The sequence below is a fragment of the Cryptomeria japonica genome, chromosome 5 (genome assembly GCF_030272615.1).
Source record: "Cryptomeria japonica chromosome 5, Sugi_1.0, whole genome shotgun sequence".
In the NCBI taxonomy this organism is placed as follows: domain Eukaryota; kingdom Viridiplantae; phylum Streptophyta; class Pinopsida; order Cupressales; family Cupressaceae; genus Cryptomeria; species Cryptomeria japonica.
In genome coordinates this window covers 513,689,715-513,709,547 of record NC_081409.1, presented here as the reverse complement: position 1 = coordinate 513,709,547, position 19,833 = coordinate 513,689,715, and the positions used below count along the sequence as shown (strand labels likewise).

Genomic DNA, 19,833 nt, shown 5'->3' with positions numbered 1-19,833 from the left:
CTCTTAGGGTTAATGATATCACTGATGCAAATGTGAAATATGTGAGCATGGTGTTTGGATACAGAGTTACACATGCAAATAGGTTAAATTTTATTTCTAGTTTGTGTATTCATAGTGCATATGAGATGGTTAAGAAAAATGAAAAAATTGACATCTGTGAGTGGCTTAAGGATGAATTGCTAGATAACTTGAAGAAGATTAAGGGTGACAAGAAGGGGACATTCTGTTTTGGGAATCTACTTGTGTGTTTAATGGCTTACTTCACAAAGGAGATACCTAACATTGGTCATAAGGACTTTGCATATGACATCCTGGTAGGTAGACATATCAAGGAAGCTATTACCGACATTGGTGCTAACAGTGATCACATGGTAAAAGCCTATTTCAAAAACTTCCAAACCAAAATGAAGGCTAGAGAAAGGATACCGTAGAGCATTGCGGATACATATGATAAGAAAATTTATTTTGTAATCAAAAGAGATGAAGCATGGATGGAAGTTGTTACTCCTAGAACTATTTGGATAACAGAGATGGGATATGAAGTTGATTTGAATATTCTTGAGGCTTATGCTAAGACACTTCTTGATGCACCTAGGGAATCTTTAGAAGAAATTTTTGGTAGTGCTGAGACTATGAGAGTGTTGTTTCAATGCAAAAGAAGAGAAAAAGGAGAGAAAAATTCATCAGAGATGCATCCAAGATGGCTAAAGAAATCAAGGAAAATGTGATGAACTTGAGTTGTATTTCTGCTAGTGATTTGGAAGGACTAGAACTGGTAGCTCATGTTTCACCAGTTGTCACTTCTTCTGATACAGATAGTGGTAAGGTAGTAGAGTTCAAGAGAGGTGAAAGGAGGAAGAGAAAACCTTCACCAGTACCTTCTCCTTCTCCTAAACAGGTTGTAAGGGAGCCTAAGAAGAAGCTAACTCCAAAGAAGAAACAACCTAAGGCACCAGATACCCTTACATCGGAGGAACTGGTAAATGAGATAACACAAGATGGTAATCTTTGCAATGTAAATAAACTTTATCATTCATTCAAGGATTCTGATAGGGACACAATAGAGGAGAGCATCATTTTGCATCTTGACATCTACAAGAAAGTTTTGATTGAGGTTCTAGATGATCTGCCTAATGACTTGTATATAAGATTAGAAGCAAAAAGGATGTCAGTTATGGAATTGGATAAAAAGTTAAAAGTTGAAGCATTGTTGGTTTTTCACCCTGTTAATTCCAGGGAAGAGATTGATGAACTGATTGCTGAATCCAGCTGGTCAATTTTTATGAGTGGTCACCGGCAAGTCAGCCAAATGGGTGGGAGAGTGAAAGAGATAGCTGATGAAACTACTGACAAATGGGACATATTTTTTGCTGAAAAAGAAAAGAAAGAGGAAAGGGATAGACAAAAAATGGATAAATATTTTGCGAAGGTATACCAAAAGGACAAAGGGAAAAGAAAAATTGGTAGTGTACCTGTTATAAAGGTCATAGATAACCTTTCTCCACTAGCACAAGACACCCCTCCAATAACTTCAGGAACACCGGTACATACAGACAGTCAACCAGATAAGGAGGATGAAGAAATAACACATGATGATACTAATCTGGGTTCTAAAATTCTCTTTACTATGAATGTAGATAAATAAGATGTTAATATTGTTATGGATAAAGAGACTACAGAGGTTAAGATTGTTGGTGCTACAAACATTGAGATCTCTGAGTCACCGGTTAACACTACTGACTCTCAGAACATTGAAAGACTAGCATAAGCAAAGAATCCTGACATTGAGGAACTGATAGATGCAGAGGTACATACTCAGACTAAGAAACCAATAGTAGCAGAGGTAATAACACAAAGTGAGAAACTGGCAGCAACTGTAAATAAAGAGGAAACAAATGATGGTAACAAGGAAGAAATCGTTAAGGTAATTGGTCAAGTATCTGTGGAAAAGAAATTTATTACTGAACTGAGCACATCTACTACAGACTTTAGACCTACAAATGTAACAGATGTTCTTTTGGATTCAATTAAGAGGATCACAAAGTGCAACACCTTAGCATACAAGGCCATTGATGATACATTCCCTATTCTAAAAATAATTGCACTGACATGTAAGTTAGATCATATTGATGGTTCTTTGAGTGAATTGAATGCATTGTCCAAATTTATTGCTTCAAGTGTTCTAACTATAGATAAGGTCAATGAAGAAACCGTTAAGGAAAGGGTAAATAAAGAAAAAGGTGAATTCTTTGAGAAGACTATCAAGGACTATACTAATAATATTGATTCCTTATTACCGATAGTTAATTCCACAATTTTGGAATACAAAGAATTGTATAAGGAAGCTTGTAAGTCTCACCACTTGACTGAAGACATTGATGAGAAGATTAAGGAAACACAAAAGGAGATAGATAACATAGCAGATAATATGATAGGTTCTTTGGAACTTACCTCAGTTCTTGATAAAAAAATAACAATTTTTAAGGAGAAGATAGAGAAATTGGAGTAGGAAAAAGCAAGGATAAGGTTGAAGGCTCGGGAGTTGAAAAACAAACTTGGTCCAAAATTGGGCAGTCTTATAACTTAGCGGGTTGAGCTATCTAAGGAATTAATTCAAGGAGAATGATCACCAGAACAACATATGCATTATCTGACCAACATGATCCAACAGACATAAACCATTATCTCTGACAGTAATAAATTCATGCAGAGCCTGAATCTAATATTGGCAGATATCTTTCAAATTGTAAACAACCGGTTACAGGCTATGAGGTAGAACTCTTGTATTCTTTGATTATTTTTGACATCCTTTGTCATTTATGCCAAAGGGGTAGCAGTATGGAGAAAAATGTATGAAAGAAAATGCACATAAGAAATCACTTGCTCAGGGGGAGCACACTTTTTTTGGGGATAAGTTTTGGACTTCATTTTTGGACAACTTTTTTTGGATTTTTCTCATGAGTGTTGCCATTAATGCCAAAGGGGGAGATTTTTGGCATTCTACACTCACATGAGAATGGTTGATGTTGTCATTGATGGCAACCAACCGGTAACAGGATTCTACAGGTTCACCAACAACACAAAAATCATTCACCGGCACTGACAGGCACAATAAGTTCATTCATCGACAACAAAGCATACTGGCATCCAAGCCAACATGAGATAAGTTTTGCTTATGTGAATTATATTGTAATGTAATTAATTATTTGTAAGTCAACATGATGTATTGTAAAGACTCATATATGTATGAGATCTTATAGGTCCTTTTTGCTATAGCATGGAGAGGAAATTATGTAATGGTGTTACGTAGAAGATAGCGAAAAGATTTTGTAATAAGGCAGATAGTTTATGTGAGTGAATATCACTCACTGGCAAGGTTTTTAGTTAAGGTTTCTGACAGAGCTTAAATCGGTACTGAATCAAGCATTGCAGATGCTATTTTGAGCAGTACATTGTATTGAATTTAATTATTTCAGTAAGCAGTGAGCTCTAGGCTATTGGCCTTCCTGCATGTGTAGGCCCCTATTGTAAGTAATATTTATTTATATTGGCTAGTGAGTAAATATTGTGGGTCACAAATCCCAACAAGTTTTTTCCCTTACCAGGTTTCCTCGCCAAAATATCTTATGTTATGGTGTGAATTTATGTTGTCTTTGTTATTTCTCTTTGTTGTATTATTACTTGTTTACCGGTACATTAAATTAAGTTGCAAAGTTATAAATAAGTTCAAATATTCCATTAATTGGTTAGACACTGATTCACCCCCCCCTTCTTAGTGTCTTTGGGACTGTCATTGCATCTAACATTTCTTCCTTCTTCTTTTTATCCTCAATATCTTTTGACATCCTCATAGTCAGGTTTTGCATTTCATTCTTCATGAGCATGTTTGCTTGACTTAGTTTCTAACATTGTTCTTTAAGTGCATTTTTCTCTTCATCATCCTAGTTTTGCAAAAGTTCCTTCCTATTAGCTTGAGCTGATGATAACCTTTCTTGCATAACAAGAATGAATACATTTGTAGAATTCAATTAATTTTGCAGCTTTAAGCTCTTCATCCTTTCAGCATCATAATCCTCAAGTGCCATCTCAAGTTGCTTCTCCATAGCCATGTTCAATGATTCCGGTTTCAGGATCTTCCTCAAGTTGTTAAACTTCCTCCGAGGTACCAAGCTCTGATATTAATTGTTGGAATCCAAGAACACTGAGAGGGGGGGGGTGAATTAGTGTTCTACTTGTAATATAAGATATTACATTATTACAACATACACATATAAATCGGTAAATGAAGAAACATATAACATGAAGTAAATAAACCAGCCACATGAATGAACACCATAACACACAAAAATTTATACGTGTAAAACCTCAAAGAGGAAAAACCATGGTGGGATTTGTGACCCACAATATCAATTCACTAGCCATATGAAAGATATTACATAGCATGGGGGCCTGCACATGTAGGAAGGCACACTACTCAACACAAAAGAGTCTCACTGACTACAATCTTCTACTGAGATAAAACAATAATGGTGAACTCACAAAATGCATCTGCAATGCCAAAAAGAGTTTCGGTTAAAGCTTTGTTCTGTACTGGTTCATAAACCCTGAACCCTTCTATTGATATCTCCTTTCCTCCAAGAATGCTCTACAAACCATCTATGAATCATTGCGTGATATAAATTTTGCATACAAATGATCTACATACATATCCTTTGCATCACTTTATTCTACTACCTTGTCATATATCAAAATGACCTAATAGACTGAATTATATACCCTCTACAAATAATATGCCTTATGTCAGCTTACAATATATTACAAAAGATATTCAATGTCGGCCCTATATAATAATTACAAAATGATTTTATAAATAAAACCTTCGAATCCAAACTGATGTCGACTTCATTGAAGTGCTGGATATCGGTGTCAGTGCCAGTTCCGGTGATGACCCTGATTACTCGAATGTTGGTATTTGTCGGTGTATGCCTCCAAATGCTGGTATCTTCCGATATATTCCTTCAATAGAATCTTTTTGCCATCAATGACAACATATGAATCCAATGAGTGTCAATTGCCAACGGATATATAGAATAAAAGGGTTTTTCCTTCAATAGGAGGCATAAGAACAGGTGGATTTATTAAATACTCTTTCAACATCTAGAAAGCTTCTTCACATTTGTCATACCACTTGAAAGGTACATTTTTGTGCAAGAGATGTGAGAAAGAATGACATCTATCGACAAGTTGTGAAATAAATCTTTCGATAATTTTCCTTGTAAAGAGGGAAAATTTAATATTTTTGGGAGATGGAATCTCCATTATAACCTTCAATTTCTCAAGATCTACCTCTATTCCATTTGTTGACACAATGTATCCTAGGAGTTTGCCAGATGTCACTCCAAAAAACCACTTTTTAGGATTCAAGTGTACATTAAACTTCTCCATCCGATTAAAAATCTTATGCAAAACACTAAGATGCTCCTCTCTAGTATATGATTTTCCCAAAATATCATCAATATAATCTTCCATAAATAAGTGCATCATATCATGAAATATTTTTTTCATTGCTCTCTGATATGTAGCTCCAACATTTTCAGTCCAAATGACATGACATTCCAACAGTAGGTCCCCTAAAGACAAGTAAATGTTGTTTTGTCTTGGTCTTCTCGGGCTATCCTTATTTGATTATAACCTTAAAAATATATCCATCAAGATAACATAACATGTCCTATAGTTAAGTCTATTTGCATGATTGGCATAACTGATGCAAATGAGGTGATGCAGTTAAAGACTGATGACTCAACCAGTAGAGGATAGAAGACGATTTGTGATGAAGAGATTGAGATTTTGTGATTAGATGACTTGATTAGTTATTTGTGTTGTCATTGATGGCAACTAATGTTAAATGATGTTAACTAATATTTCCTGATGTTTGGTTTGTCATCTAAGTGATTCAATCTACCAGAGACAGGTTTTACCGACAATATACAAAAGACTGTGAAATAGGACTTTAACCGGTATATGCATAGATGTTTTAGTTGAAGCAGATGATTGGTGATTCGCAGTTTGGAATATAAGAATTTATCATGGTAATGAGTATCTGACTGGAACCACATCTTGTGATGACTATCGGAAGGTATGTTTCTAATTCCTGATGAAGTTTTGCCAGGGTTTAAGAAGGGTTCTAGAACTGGTGAAGAAATCATAAAACTGGTAATGTTTTTTTGTATGGTGGTGATCAACATCAAGTTCATGTGTTGATGATAACATGGCACAAACCACGTGAAATATGTAATACCCTAAAAATGGTCATCTAAACCATGGGCCCCTAATCTCGACAACATCACCAAGGTCCTAACCAAAGGCAATTAAATCAATCTTGAGCACATTAATTAATTCTTTAATCATCAAATGTCACATGGCAAATAAATTACTCAATATTAATTAAATATTTATTTATTTGATTAAATCATTCCAAGAATATAGTTTTGATCAATTATCCTATTTGATTTATTAAATATCCTAGCATATTTAATTAATTAATAAAATTTCCATTTAATCATGCAAAAAAGGAATTAATTTATTACAAAAGAGGAATTAATCACAAAGTAAGAGTTAAATTGAAAATAAAATAAAAGAATTGAATTGAAAGAAATCAAACTTGAGATATTATTTCTTTTTCTAAATTGAGATTAACTTGAAATCAGAAAAGCAAATAAAAGGAATTTAATTGCTTTCTCTAAAATTGGAACTCAAAGCTTTTGAGAAAAAGAAGTTTAGTTGCATTGAAAAGACTCTTTTCCTGAATAAATCAAAGAATTATCTATTTTTATCACAAATGCATGGAATTAATTAAATCTTATTTCTAATGCAATTTGACCTTCTTATTTAAATGCATTTCAATTAAACTATAATTAGAATCTATCTCAAGGTTAACTGAATTTGATTTCTCAATTATTTCAATTAATCCTAAATTGTGATTTTTCCTTGATCTCTCTTGTAATTCTCTATAAATTCAGCCTTCAACTCTCATTCAAAACACCCTGGAGATTTATTATTATACACTTTTTGCTCTGGAGTCATTGAATATATTGTGCTTGCTTTTTGAGATTATTTGCTTATTTAGTTTATCCATATTGCTTGAATCCTTTTTTCACTTGAATCTTTCATCCATCTTGCATCCATTTAGTTTAATATCATGCTCATATAGATTAAATCCTTCATCTTGGTGTAGTCTAGTCACTGGTATTGCTTATACAAATATGAGGGCAATCTTATACTCGCATCTTTTAGAATGCAATTAGTCAATTTGTTATGGTTTTATTATTTATGATTATATCTGTCTAACCATACATGTAATGACTTAATTGAAGTGTTGTGCATACAGCTATTAGACTTATTTCACTTTTTCACACACATTTCTGGTGCCCACCGTGGGGCAGAAGACTACTTTTTTTTTGGCCTCCAGGACTAACTGTTTATTTTTATTTTTTTCAGATTTTTTACTTTTTGGATTTTTTTTGTACAGTTTATGCTTATTATCGTATGACATTTCCTATATGCCAGAATGACAAACTTAAATTACAGTACAATCCTTTATGAATTATCGTACGAGTCGGTGAGAATTGTCGTACGATTCTGTATTTTTTTTGTTAAAAAGCAAGTTTCATTCTTTAGGTTTTCTGTTTAATTTTGATTACCCTGATGCTGACCCTAGCTGGTTATCTATTTATTTGACAAATTTTCACAACCTAATCAGTTTTTGCAGAATGCTTGTCGAAGACTATGCTTGTCGCACAAAGACAATATGACTACTGATTCGTTGTCTTTGTAGGTTGCCTGAGGAGATTCGAGCAAACATTCTGTATTCATTAAATTCATTTTTTTAGGCACCTAACTTGCTATTTGGTTAAAGAACAAATCTGTATTTTGTGTTTTAAGAAAATTCTGAGAGGTAGGAGAGTATGCTCTTGTCTTTACAGACAATCAAAAATACAGACCCTTGAGGCGTTTTCTTTAAGTTTGAGATTTGTACATCTTTAGCGGGCCTGCCCTCCCAAGGAGCTAATAACTCTATAGCCATTACGGTCGGTGAGAGGGGAATGACCCAAGTGGGAACGGCTAAATGCCAAGTACTCCAGCCCACTATAAAATAAATGTGATTTGATGAAAATAAAGTTAATGGCAGTGCTCGGGAATAGCTCTCCTTTGTACTTTAGGTATATTAAACCTTGGTTTTCAAGGCTGGGAGACCTCTTAATTGAGTTTATACCTTGACACGCCAAACGAATCCCTTACTAGTTCCAATTAAAATTAGAAGCTACTCGGTTCACCTCCGAAAGGGGGGATAATCTGTGTGCAAGAGAGATAGTAACTCCCCCAAGATAATTGTCATTTCATGTCCCCATTAGCATTTGGAGTTGGCTAATATGGCGTTGAGAATCCATTGCGTGAGACTCAACAACCGTATTCTGATTAGCTATTGGGTGTGTACTTGAGTCTACAAGCAAAGGTTTTCTTCTCTCACCAAATTCCTGTAGGGTTTGCATGTTGTGATTGGAGTTATTATTCATATTACGTGTTTTCTATGTTTTCATCCCTGAAACTAAAACTGGAATACCAAAACTGGAGAAAACAAGAAAAAACTCAGTGATCAAAAACTATGTCCGTGTCAAAACTAGTCTATCCTAGTCGAAACTCTGTCTGTGTCCAAACTAGTCTATCCCAAGTCAAAACTCTGTCCATGTCAAAACTAGTATATCCTAGTCAAAACTCAGTCCATCTCAAAACTAGTCATACTTAGTTGTCATACTCATTCATTGAAAACTCATAATTTAGCCTCTTTCCAGACACTATTGTGTGAGTCCTCTGATTTATCATCCTGCTTCATATTTTGTCTCGTACAAAATTCCATTAGTCCTAATAGTCTGACATTTGAGCCTTCATCCTGTGTTGTATGAGCCTTGATCATCTATCATCCGGTTCTGAGAATTATCGTTTAATCCTGAATTTTGTGTCGTATGAGCCCTGATTGTCTGTCATCCCATTTTGAGAATTGTCATTTCATCCTAAATACTGTGTCATACAATAAACCTTTGCATTGATCAATCTGTCATTCTAGACATACCCATCTGTCATACGATACTAGGCAACAACTCATACGAAACAATATTGTCATTATCCTAAAGCTAGCATACTGTTGTCTGGTCCCGTAAAACCTATCATACGGATCTTTGATTTTATCAGTCTAGAACAGTCAAACTTGCCTAAAACAGTCTACAGCGAGCATAAAATTGGTTATCATCATCCTGAGCATAAATAGATCAAAATAGTGTACCTCTGCCATTTGTGTTGCATCATTTGGTTGATCATCTTTCAACTAGTTCAATCAACTACTTATCAAACCTAAGTCACTTAGATAACGTCTTATATGGGATAGATCATTCCTGGAATCAAGCTGAGTCTTAGTCACTTCTCTTGGATCAACTTAGATAAACGTCTTATATAGGATAAATCATTCCTAAAACTAGACTAAATCTTAGTTGCTTCTCTCAAACAATACGTTAACCGAACAACTAGCTCCAAATTTGATCTTGACTTCTGCAACACATATAGCTCTCAGTCCTATTGGTTCTAAATGCCTATTCAAGCCAAAAGCTCTTCTAAATTTTTTGATAAAAGTAAGAATCCCATGACTACCTTGGCTCAACAAATTCAAGCTCTCAAGAGAGAAATATATGACATTCAAGCTCAATGAAAAGATTCAATGACTCCTCTTGAGATGAAAATTCATGATATTAAGAACACTAGACTTTAAGAAATGCTAAAACAATTACATAAGATGGAATAGAAAGTAATTGAAAATGAAAATCCAAATCTCATACAAGATCACAAGACACCTTCACCAAGACAAAAATATATCTATTCCCTAGATAGATAGTTTACACCTTTGGGCCAATCTATTGAGTCAGCTTTGGAAGAGCTTCTTAAGAACAATCTTACCATATTACCTAAAAAGACCACATGGGGATGTGAAGTTTTGAGTAAATACTATGCATACCATAGGCATAACAAACATAAGACTTCAATGTGTCTAGAATTAAAACATAAAATTCAAGACCTCCTTGATGATGGTGTCATTGAAATTGAAGATCCTAATGACTCACCTAAAGAAAGAAAAGGAACTACCTCCAAGCCCGATCAAAATTATGAACCCGTGTCTAGCAATGGCCCACATATAGCCTCCATTTCTTCCATGATGCCTCCATCTCCTAAGGCTTCTCAACAACAATTCATATCATATCCCTCAAATAATGAACCTAATGATGAAATTTTTCATGTTGACCCTCAAGGGCTATCTCAAGGGCCATCCCATCCAATAGTTGAAAAAGATCCTATCTCACTGGAATCCCATGATGATTCCCTTATACCTTTCCATTTCTTCTAAGATGATCCCCTTCCATCTCAAGAACAAAGCATACTTCCTAAGAAAGATCATGATGCCTCTTCTATCTTTTCAAATGAACCTATTCAAAATGAAGAGTCAAATACTCTATCTAATGGTCCTCTTCCATGTCAAGATCAAAGTATACCTTCATCTCCTTTTCATAATCCTCCACGTTCACCTCAAGGATCCATCATGCCTACAAAATCCTCTCATGATCCTACAAGTCAAAATATTTATAAATGCAAAGGGGTGGACCTTCACAAGCAAGAACCCCTCCATGTCAAAGAAACTATTAAGAGTCATGGTCTTAGTGACATTCCTCAAGATGTTGGTATCCCTACTAAACCAAAATCTAGGTACATGCCTTCCCCTTCATCTCTTCCATCCATTTTAGGACCCTATATTCCTCCATCCCTTGTGTAGGATCAACAAAGGCATACATCTGCACACACCTTCCCTTCATCTAAAAGGACACAAAGGCCCACTAAGAAAAAGAAAGAAAAATCAAAATCTATATGGGTTCCTAAGGTACTTGTAGAAGCAATGCATTCTAAGAGACTGCAAAAGCATGAAAAGTCAAAAACCATGTGGATCCCTAAGCGTCTCCTTGAAGCACAATTGTCTAAAGAAAAATCCAAATCCACAGCCAAGATTGTTGTTCCTCCTCCATCCAAACCTTCCAAATCTATTTCTCCATCACCTCTTTCATCTATTTTGGATCCTCATGTCCCAAAATCCTTGGTTGTTGCTCCATCCAAATCTCAAAATTTGAGACCCACTTTTCCTCCATCAATCCACCATCCCTCAAGATGTGTTCCAATGGTGATCCCGCAAACATTTCCATTTGCTCATGCACCAAAATTTCAATATTTGATCCATTAGCCAACACCTTCTTTTCATCCTTCCATACCTATTATCCAATCCTTTGCATAAGAATTTACCCTAGTTTCATTGCAAAATCCAAAAACTAAGGAAATCAACATTGGAGATGTTGGACATGTACACTTAGCTGAGTCCTTCTTGGAAAGACATCTTTATGCTGGACCAATGAACTACCAACACAAAAATCCCTGAACCTATGGAAAACATGCACCTTCAATGATATCACATCTAAGGGTTGGATTAGTTTAGGTTTTTCTTATGTATTGCATATCATTTTATTCAAAGCACTACATCACATATAGTTATTCAAATGCATCTCATTCATACAATTTCTGCATTAGCATATAGCAGCATCAATAAAACAAGGTAACTATCCAAGTTTATCATTTGTTTCCATTCAAGACAAACAAGGGTTGTCTCCTTTCTTAGATATTTAGACATGAAGTCCTTGAGGTCATAAGGTCATTCATTTTTAACATTACCCCATGACAACGCTTTACTTATGGTTGGGTAGCGATTTCACTATTTGAGACTTGTTAACCCAAAATCTATCAATTTCTATATCTCAAACACATTAAAAAATCTCTAATTCATTCTAGACACCTAGTTGATCATATGACTGGTGAAAAATCTAAAATTCTACTTCAGCACCATTGTAATTCTCACACCCAAGTAGGTTTCATTACTTACAAGTCAAGGCAAGAAAAAAAAAAGAGAAAAGTGCTATGCCAAATATTCATTTCAAGCCAAAAGAGCAATGATATATAATTGAAATATCATGCATACAAGTGCGACAAAAATCTTGACTATGGGAACATGCGAGTAACTCCATCAGGGCTATGGACGACTACTGGCAATAGAGAAATATTTGAGAAATTACAGTCTATAACCTCATCGGAGCTCTAAAAGCTTGTTGGCAGCAAGGCTCTATTCAGGATGCTTTTGAAGTTAGAATAAACCATGTAGCTAGTCATATAGGATGCTAAGGATCTTTAGTGAGCACAAGAGCGGGAATTAACTCATTTTCACTCACATAGGCAAAAGAAGATCAAAGTCTCAAGAACCAATGGGGAAGTTTTATGCATCTCCATTTGTAAATCCTTGTCACTAAGTGTGGTAATTTGGATGTTCCAAGGGACCTTATGGATCGATTGACGCTTATCTATGAAATGTTTTATAACTCCAATTCAATTGGTGTATTACAAAGTGCTAAACAAACATAGTCATCCTTGTTCAAATAGGAAATGCATATTAATCATGCATATTGCATTAACATAGGTCATATCGAAAATTCATTGTCTCCATATGCATTCTGCAGATCATCATGTCATATAGGTCTATATATTGGGGGCATAGCTGAGAAAAAATTCTAAAAATCATAAAATGTTCTGAACAAACTCCTAAAAATCATAAAATGTCTTGAACAAAATCCTAAAAATAAAAAACTCACTAAATCAAAAACTGAAAAAATCAAAGCAAGAAAGCATAGACTATGCTTCAAACCAAATCAACCACAAACAAACTCTCAAAGTCCACAATCAAACTTATCACATGTCTTGTTAATCAATCTATCAAACTCTATCAAACATCAACATGTCTTATACAAAGAAGGGTACACTCGAAACTAGACAAATTGGTTTTATATGGGGTACTTACTCTTTGAAACTAGACATTCCTATCAATGATCATCAAATCAAAACAATGACATAGATCAGTATGGCTACTGGATTTTGTCCAGGTTAATCTTATCTCTTGTAATAAAGTGTTGCATCTACGCTTTTGCTTATACATATCTTATAGTCACTTTTGTGACATCCTGGTTCTTTTAGAACCCTCATGGCTTGAAACTGATCAATGTCCTAGTCTTAGGTTAATCGACATAGAACATTACATGTCCTAAGCAGTGTCAACCAAGTCAGCTTTGCGTCAGTGAAACCTGGTCATCCACTTCGAGTTAGTCACCTATCCCCTGACTACTCAAGAGTTTTATCACTAAGTACATAAGCAAAACAACATAACTGAAAACAATCACTAAACATTTTGAGCTATGCATGGAAATTTTCTTTGTGTGTTGTCTTTTATATTGGTTTTTAATTATTATCCCTCTGAGTAACTCAAGCATATCTATCTTGACTAAGAGGAGCAAGGATTGGGGGCATAATATTTTCTTTGTTTGCTACTTGTAGGAATGATTATGATGATCTAGAAACATCTAATAAGTTGGGTGTTTGTGATAAGAGCCTTCACATCAAGGTGAATTCACTAGACATACCTCGACTCCACTTATTTGTATGCTACAAGGAGGTTCACATAATTTCATTTTCTATTTTTAGGGATCATGTAATACAGGTCCCTGCGAAATCTGTCCAAGGATATGAATGAAAAAAGGGTCATTACGGACAAGATAATTAATATTGCACATGAAAAGAAAGGAACTCTAATCTGCCTACTATGTTTGTTAATGCTTAGTGATGAAATTTAAGCATTTCAAATCCAGTGACTAGGTTTAGGTTGCATTTCATTCTGTATTTTGTGAATTTAGAGTGATTTCGGTATGGTATTGATCTCTTTATCTTCTGAATGAGAGTTTCAAGTTTCATCATTTCTAATCTAAGTGGTCTCTTCTTCATCACTTCTCCGATCGAGTACTTGTGTATTGAGACGTTTAGCTGCATACATAAGCAATTTATATAGATTCATACATTCATTATCACTCATTTACATTTATCTTATTTCATATAAAAATGAAAAATTTTCATTACTCATTACTCATTTTTATTCATTCATTTGCATATGAAAAGAAACAAAAAAATAGACATCCATATTCATTTGCATTACATCCATACTGAAAAGATATGCATACATATAGAATAAAGAATATAGAAAAGCATCTCATAAATCGATTGACACAAGTACAATGAAGTCAAATCAAGATCTTGTATATATAATCATCACTGTCTCAGGGTACAAAATGATGTCAACTAACATATACAAACTTCCATCGGAGTAAGAATCATAAGGGCTACAAAAAAAGGGTGTGTGTACAAAAAAAGTCTCAGAGCTACAAAAAGAAAATCTAGCTCTCTGCCTCTCCCTCATCGCCAGGTGGTGGAGGAGGTGGAGCATGCTGACCTAGATCTTGCCTAAGTGCTCGAGCTCTCTTCAATTGAGCCATATACTGAGAATACGATACAACCTGCTGCGCTACTAGAACTCCTACATTGTAAGCCACAACATAATAGGTTGCCCGACTTGTCTAATGAAGTACCTCCTGTTACAAAGTGTCTGTCTCTGCCCTCCTCTCCACGATCTAACGATTGTGCTTAGTCATCATCTCTGCTAGCTATTGGTCTTGCTCTACCAACTGAGTCTGTGCCACTGTCAGCTATGACTGTAAACCCTCTAGACGTGCTCTGCCCCCTAATCCCTCGCAAGCTCTCTGCTTCCATCTACACCTTTGACTCCCCTTTCTCCTCCCTCCTTTGTTTGACCTATCTCAGAGCTACTCTCTCCTCCTCTCCTCCACCCTACATCACCCTTGCTCTGCTAAGTCTCATGCCAACAGTCCCTAGGGATCCACCCTCTCCTCTTTGTTGCTGCCTACCACCAGCTGACACCTTGTTGCTGCTAGTGCCAGGATCACCACCTGTTCGCCTTGGATCCTTGACTCTCGGTACCTGTCTTTGTCCCTATTCTTGTGCTTTCATAGGGGCATCATCCTCAACCTCCTTTATACAAGGTGCCTACTCTGCTGGATCAATAAATCTCGGGAAAGGGTGCTGCTGAAACTAATCTGTATACTGGGGCAATACCCCTGCATCTACAATATCATCCAGGTAATCCCATCTCAGTTGATGTAACCCAGTCAGCTCCTACATGCCTAAGGTGTATGATAGCCTTGATCCCCATCCCTGCCTCTCCTCATCTGCATAACGCACATATGCAGTAAACTCCTGTGAGATCCCCTGAGGTCTACCATACTACCTCATCACTCAAGTAACAACAAACCATTGGACCACTGTCTGTGATCTTCCTATGAGAGGTTGTGTCATTAATAGGTCTCTACGAACAGCTCTCCAATCATCCCAAGGCTCTAGACCCCTATATGGTCTCCATATCATGACTATCAAGTCGTCCAGCTGTTGTCTCCAATAATCAGTCTTGCCCAGATGGGGCTGCGTAATGTATCCATAACATTTGTAAACAATAGGTTGTTGTGGATCTCTGGCATCATCCACAATCAATTTTCATACTAGGAGATGCTCCCAGGCCCATACCTACAAAATCAGAACACCTACAGCCATACTCTTCCCCTCTAGGTAGACAATCTCATGCATCTCATGATACATGTGCACCAGAATACAAGAACCCCATCCTAATCTGTGACGGTTCTCCACAAGTCTCTCCAACATCCTGCCCCATCCACATAAAAACCCTTGATGTCCCTTGTCCGGCATAAGAAAGCAGCTGATGAAACCTGCCAAGACGCAAGCCAGTGGAAAGTTCTCACTGTACCTGGTCATCATCACGTCCCAACTAATAGAACGTGTCAAAATGTCTTCATCTCTAAATACCTGTCTCATAGCTAGTAGCACAGGACGTTGTGTTGCATCATAATCTACCTTACCCCCATCAAAAGGGATACAGAGAATCCTGTATACATCCTTGGGAGTGATCGTCATCTCCCCAACTGGTAAATGAAACGTATTATGCTTTGAATGGAACCTCTCTACTAATGCACTGAGCATACCGTGATTCACATGGATATCAGGCAACTCGAGAAGATGAGTCAGTCCACACAAATCTATATGAGCTCAGTCAACATCAGATAATTGATGAACTAATGTCATCATAGGTGGATATACACATTTGAACAACACATGGGGCAATCAAACCTGCAAAAATCAAACAATGGCGCATTAGGATACATTTCAACTTAGCCTATAAGAGAAGCAAAACATCATGCAAATCCAACTACATCAACTACAAAATCAAAATTTCAAGTTTACATCTTTAAAAATGCTTACTATTTTTCAAATGACAAAAAGTCACAGAGGCAGGAACTCATACGATTCAGGAATAGGCCTAGGATGATAAAAGACTCTGATACGACACAAGACTAGCCTTAGGATGACAAAATGGGCTCTTTTTTAGGTTATCGTATGATAGGAGGGTAGTTGTAGTATGACAAAACTAATGACCTTAAATGATAAAACAAACTTAATCAGTTTGTTGTATGAGACAGGATCCTGTCTCGCATGACAAAATGAGAATGCCCGACTTCTACATGCCAAAAATGAAAAATTCAACAAAAATTTTTAATTTTGAAATGATTAATAGGCTTAAGATCGATCACTTACCACTGGCTCATAGTTCCAAGGTCGATTATGTCATCTCTAGTGCTCGAATCGATGCACATGAGTGGGAACCACCAATTTTTTTCACAGAAGGCTTTTTGAATTTTCAAACTTGGAGGGTTAAAATGAATTGAAAATGCATTTACCCCATATATAGCGAAATCCCTAATTTTTCAACTTGCTCCGATGGACATGAAAACTATACCCTTAGCTAATTTGTCCATCCTAATTCCATTTTCAGGATAGAAATTGAAATTCGAGATCATTTTGCTAGTTAATTTTCAAATTTTGGACCAGTTAGTGCTTTTCATCAAAAAGCTCACTCTTTCTCCAATTTGCGCTCAATTTCTCATCAATCAATGCCAAATTTTCAAAAATTCCTTTGAATCATTTATGCTCAAATCATTATCATTGCCAACAATTGTCAAAGATCATCATGTAGCCTCGCTATCTTTCGATTTCGCTCCCGAGGGGGCATACTCATGACCTTATGACCTCACATCTTCACATATCGAGAAAATTTTCAAATCTTCATCAAAAGTCAAGCAAAAATATTTTCAACTAAAGAAAATCAAATTCTTACTGCTAAGGGGCATCACAGCTTTATCATTTCATATCAAGGTGAGATCTCTCGATCATCTAAATCAAATCAATCGCTAGGGGCATATCAGTTTCATCACTTCAAATTAAGCTGATATTCGTCTTTATCAGAATCAGTCTCTTAACGTTAATTAGTTTCATCGCTTTTCATCAAGCTTATTATTCATTTAAAATCAATCAAAAGTTTATAGAGTATCTTTGATCACACGCTCAATCTAAGCAGGTGTTCAGTTTCATCTCATCAAATCAAGCTGGACAATTTATCTTCGCTCATCGTGTCTTGATCCATCAAGTTCAAGACCAATTTTATCTTCGCTCATTGTGTCTAGTTCAATCAAGTTCAAGTTTAGTATCTTCACTCTCTATCATTCCTAGTTCAATCAAGTTTGGGATCGGTTTCACTTTAATCAAACTCTGTTCAGCTTCATCGCTTCAAATCAAGCTAAACACTTCGCTCTTCATCTGGTCCATGATCAAACAAGTTCAGAACTGGTATCTCCTAGACATCAACTATTCTTTGAACCAACGCGTTGATCGCACATTAATTCAAAGAGGGGAAAATGTAATACCCTAAAAATGGTCATCTAAACCATGGGCCCCTAATCTCAACAACATCACCAAGGTCCTAACCAAAGGCAATCAAATCAATCTTGAGCACATTAATTAATTATTTAATCATCAAATGCCACATGGCAAATCAATTACTCAATATTAATTAAATATTTATTTATTTAATTAAATCATTCCAAGAATATAATTTTGATCAATTATCCTATTTAATTTATTAAATATCCTAGCATATTTAATTAATTAATAAATTTGCTATTTAATCATGCAAAAAAGGAATTAATTTATTACAAAAGAGGAATTAATCACAAAGCAAGAGTTAAATTGAAAATAAAATAAAAGAATTGAATTGAAAGAAATCAAACTTGAGATATTATTTGTTTTTTCTAAATTGAGATTAACTTGAAATCAGAAAAGCAAATAAAAGGAATTTAATTGCTTTCTCTAAAATTGGAACTCAAAGCTTTTGAGAAAAAGAAGTTCAGTTGCATTGAAAAGACTCTTTTCTTGAATAAATCAAAGAATTATCTATTTTTATCATAAATGCATGGAATGAATTAAATCTTATTTCTAATGCAAACTCGACCTTCTTATTTAAATGCATTTCAATTAAACTATAATTAGAATCTATCTCAAGGTTAACTAAATCTGATTTCTCAATTATTTCAATTAATCCTAAATTGTGTTTTTTCCTTGATCTCTCTTATAATTCTCTATAAATTCAGCCTTAAGCTCTCATTCAAAACACCTTGGAGATTTATTATTATACACTTTTTCTCTAGAGTCATTGAATATATTGTGCTTTCTTTTTGAGATTATTTGCATATTTAGTTTATCCATATTGCTTGAATCCTTTTTTCGCTTGAATCTTTCATCCATCTTGCATCCATTTAGTTTAATATCATGCTCATATAGATTAAATCCTTCGTCTTGGTGTAGTCTAGTCACTGGTATTGCTTATACAAATATGAGAGCAATCTTATACTCGCATCTTTTAGAAGACAATTAGTCGATTTGTTATGGTTTTGTTATTCATGATTATATATGTCTAACCATACATATAATGACTTAATTGAAGTGTTGTGCCTGCAGCTATCAGACTTATTTCACTTTTTCACACACACAAAATGTTTGAAAGATTTTTTGCCGTGTTTGGAGAGCGAATTTCTTAGAAATGTGCAAAGTGCTTAGTGGAGTGAGCTAAGGGTTTGAATTTGTACCAGATTGACTTGCCATGATGACTTATGATCATTCAACGACTGACATAGATTTTTAATTGATTGTAATGATCCATATGATGATCTGTAATGAGTTGTAAATATATGTGATGATCTATGATGTAATGTAGGGTTTAGTGGCCGACCTAGTGGGAAGCATTATTTATGTTGGCTTAGGTAATGTTCATTGTGTCGGTGATATTAGAGAAGAGTGTGAAGCTGTACCAGAGAAGAGTGAGGTCTTCCTAAGAGTTGTAGGTAGTGGAGTATAAATGGATCTAATTTAGCAAGCTGAGAAGTGCAAGTAACAGATCACTTTTTCACTATTGTTCTCTAACAATTACAACAGATTAAATCCCTTAACCGAGTAGGTCCTGACAAGCCTTAATCTTGTAAATCCCCTAACAGGGTAGCTCTCAAAAAGAGTGGTAAATCCTCTCACGAGGTTGATCCTAATAGGTCATTAAGTTCCTAACCGGGTTGCACATCCAAATCCCTTAGTCGGGTGACTCCTAACAGGGCGTACTTCAAAAGAGTACAATTATTTGTGGGTACTAACTCCCACCGTGTTTTTTCCCTATTTGTGTTTCCACGTTAAAATAATGATTTTCATGAGTGGAATGATTTTCATGTGATGTTATTGATTATCTTTAGTTTATCCATTATTTCTGAATACACTGGCTATATCAGTTTATCAAAGTTTTTTTGGTGATTACAGATATTATTGAATGAATTGGCATATGTGGTAAATGAAGTTGGATTT

General features: G+C 35.4%; 1 pseudogene; it reads left to right on the top strand.

Annotated features, from left to right (window-relative positions):
* The first annotated feature begins 19,098 nt into the window (after positions 1–19,098).
* Positions 19,099–19,187, top strand: LOC131064895 (small nucleolar RNA Z102/R77; annotated as a pseudogene).
* Positions 19,188–19,833: the final 646 nt, after the last annotated feature.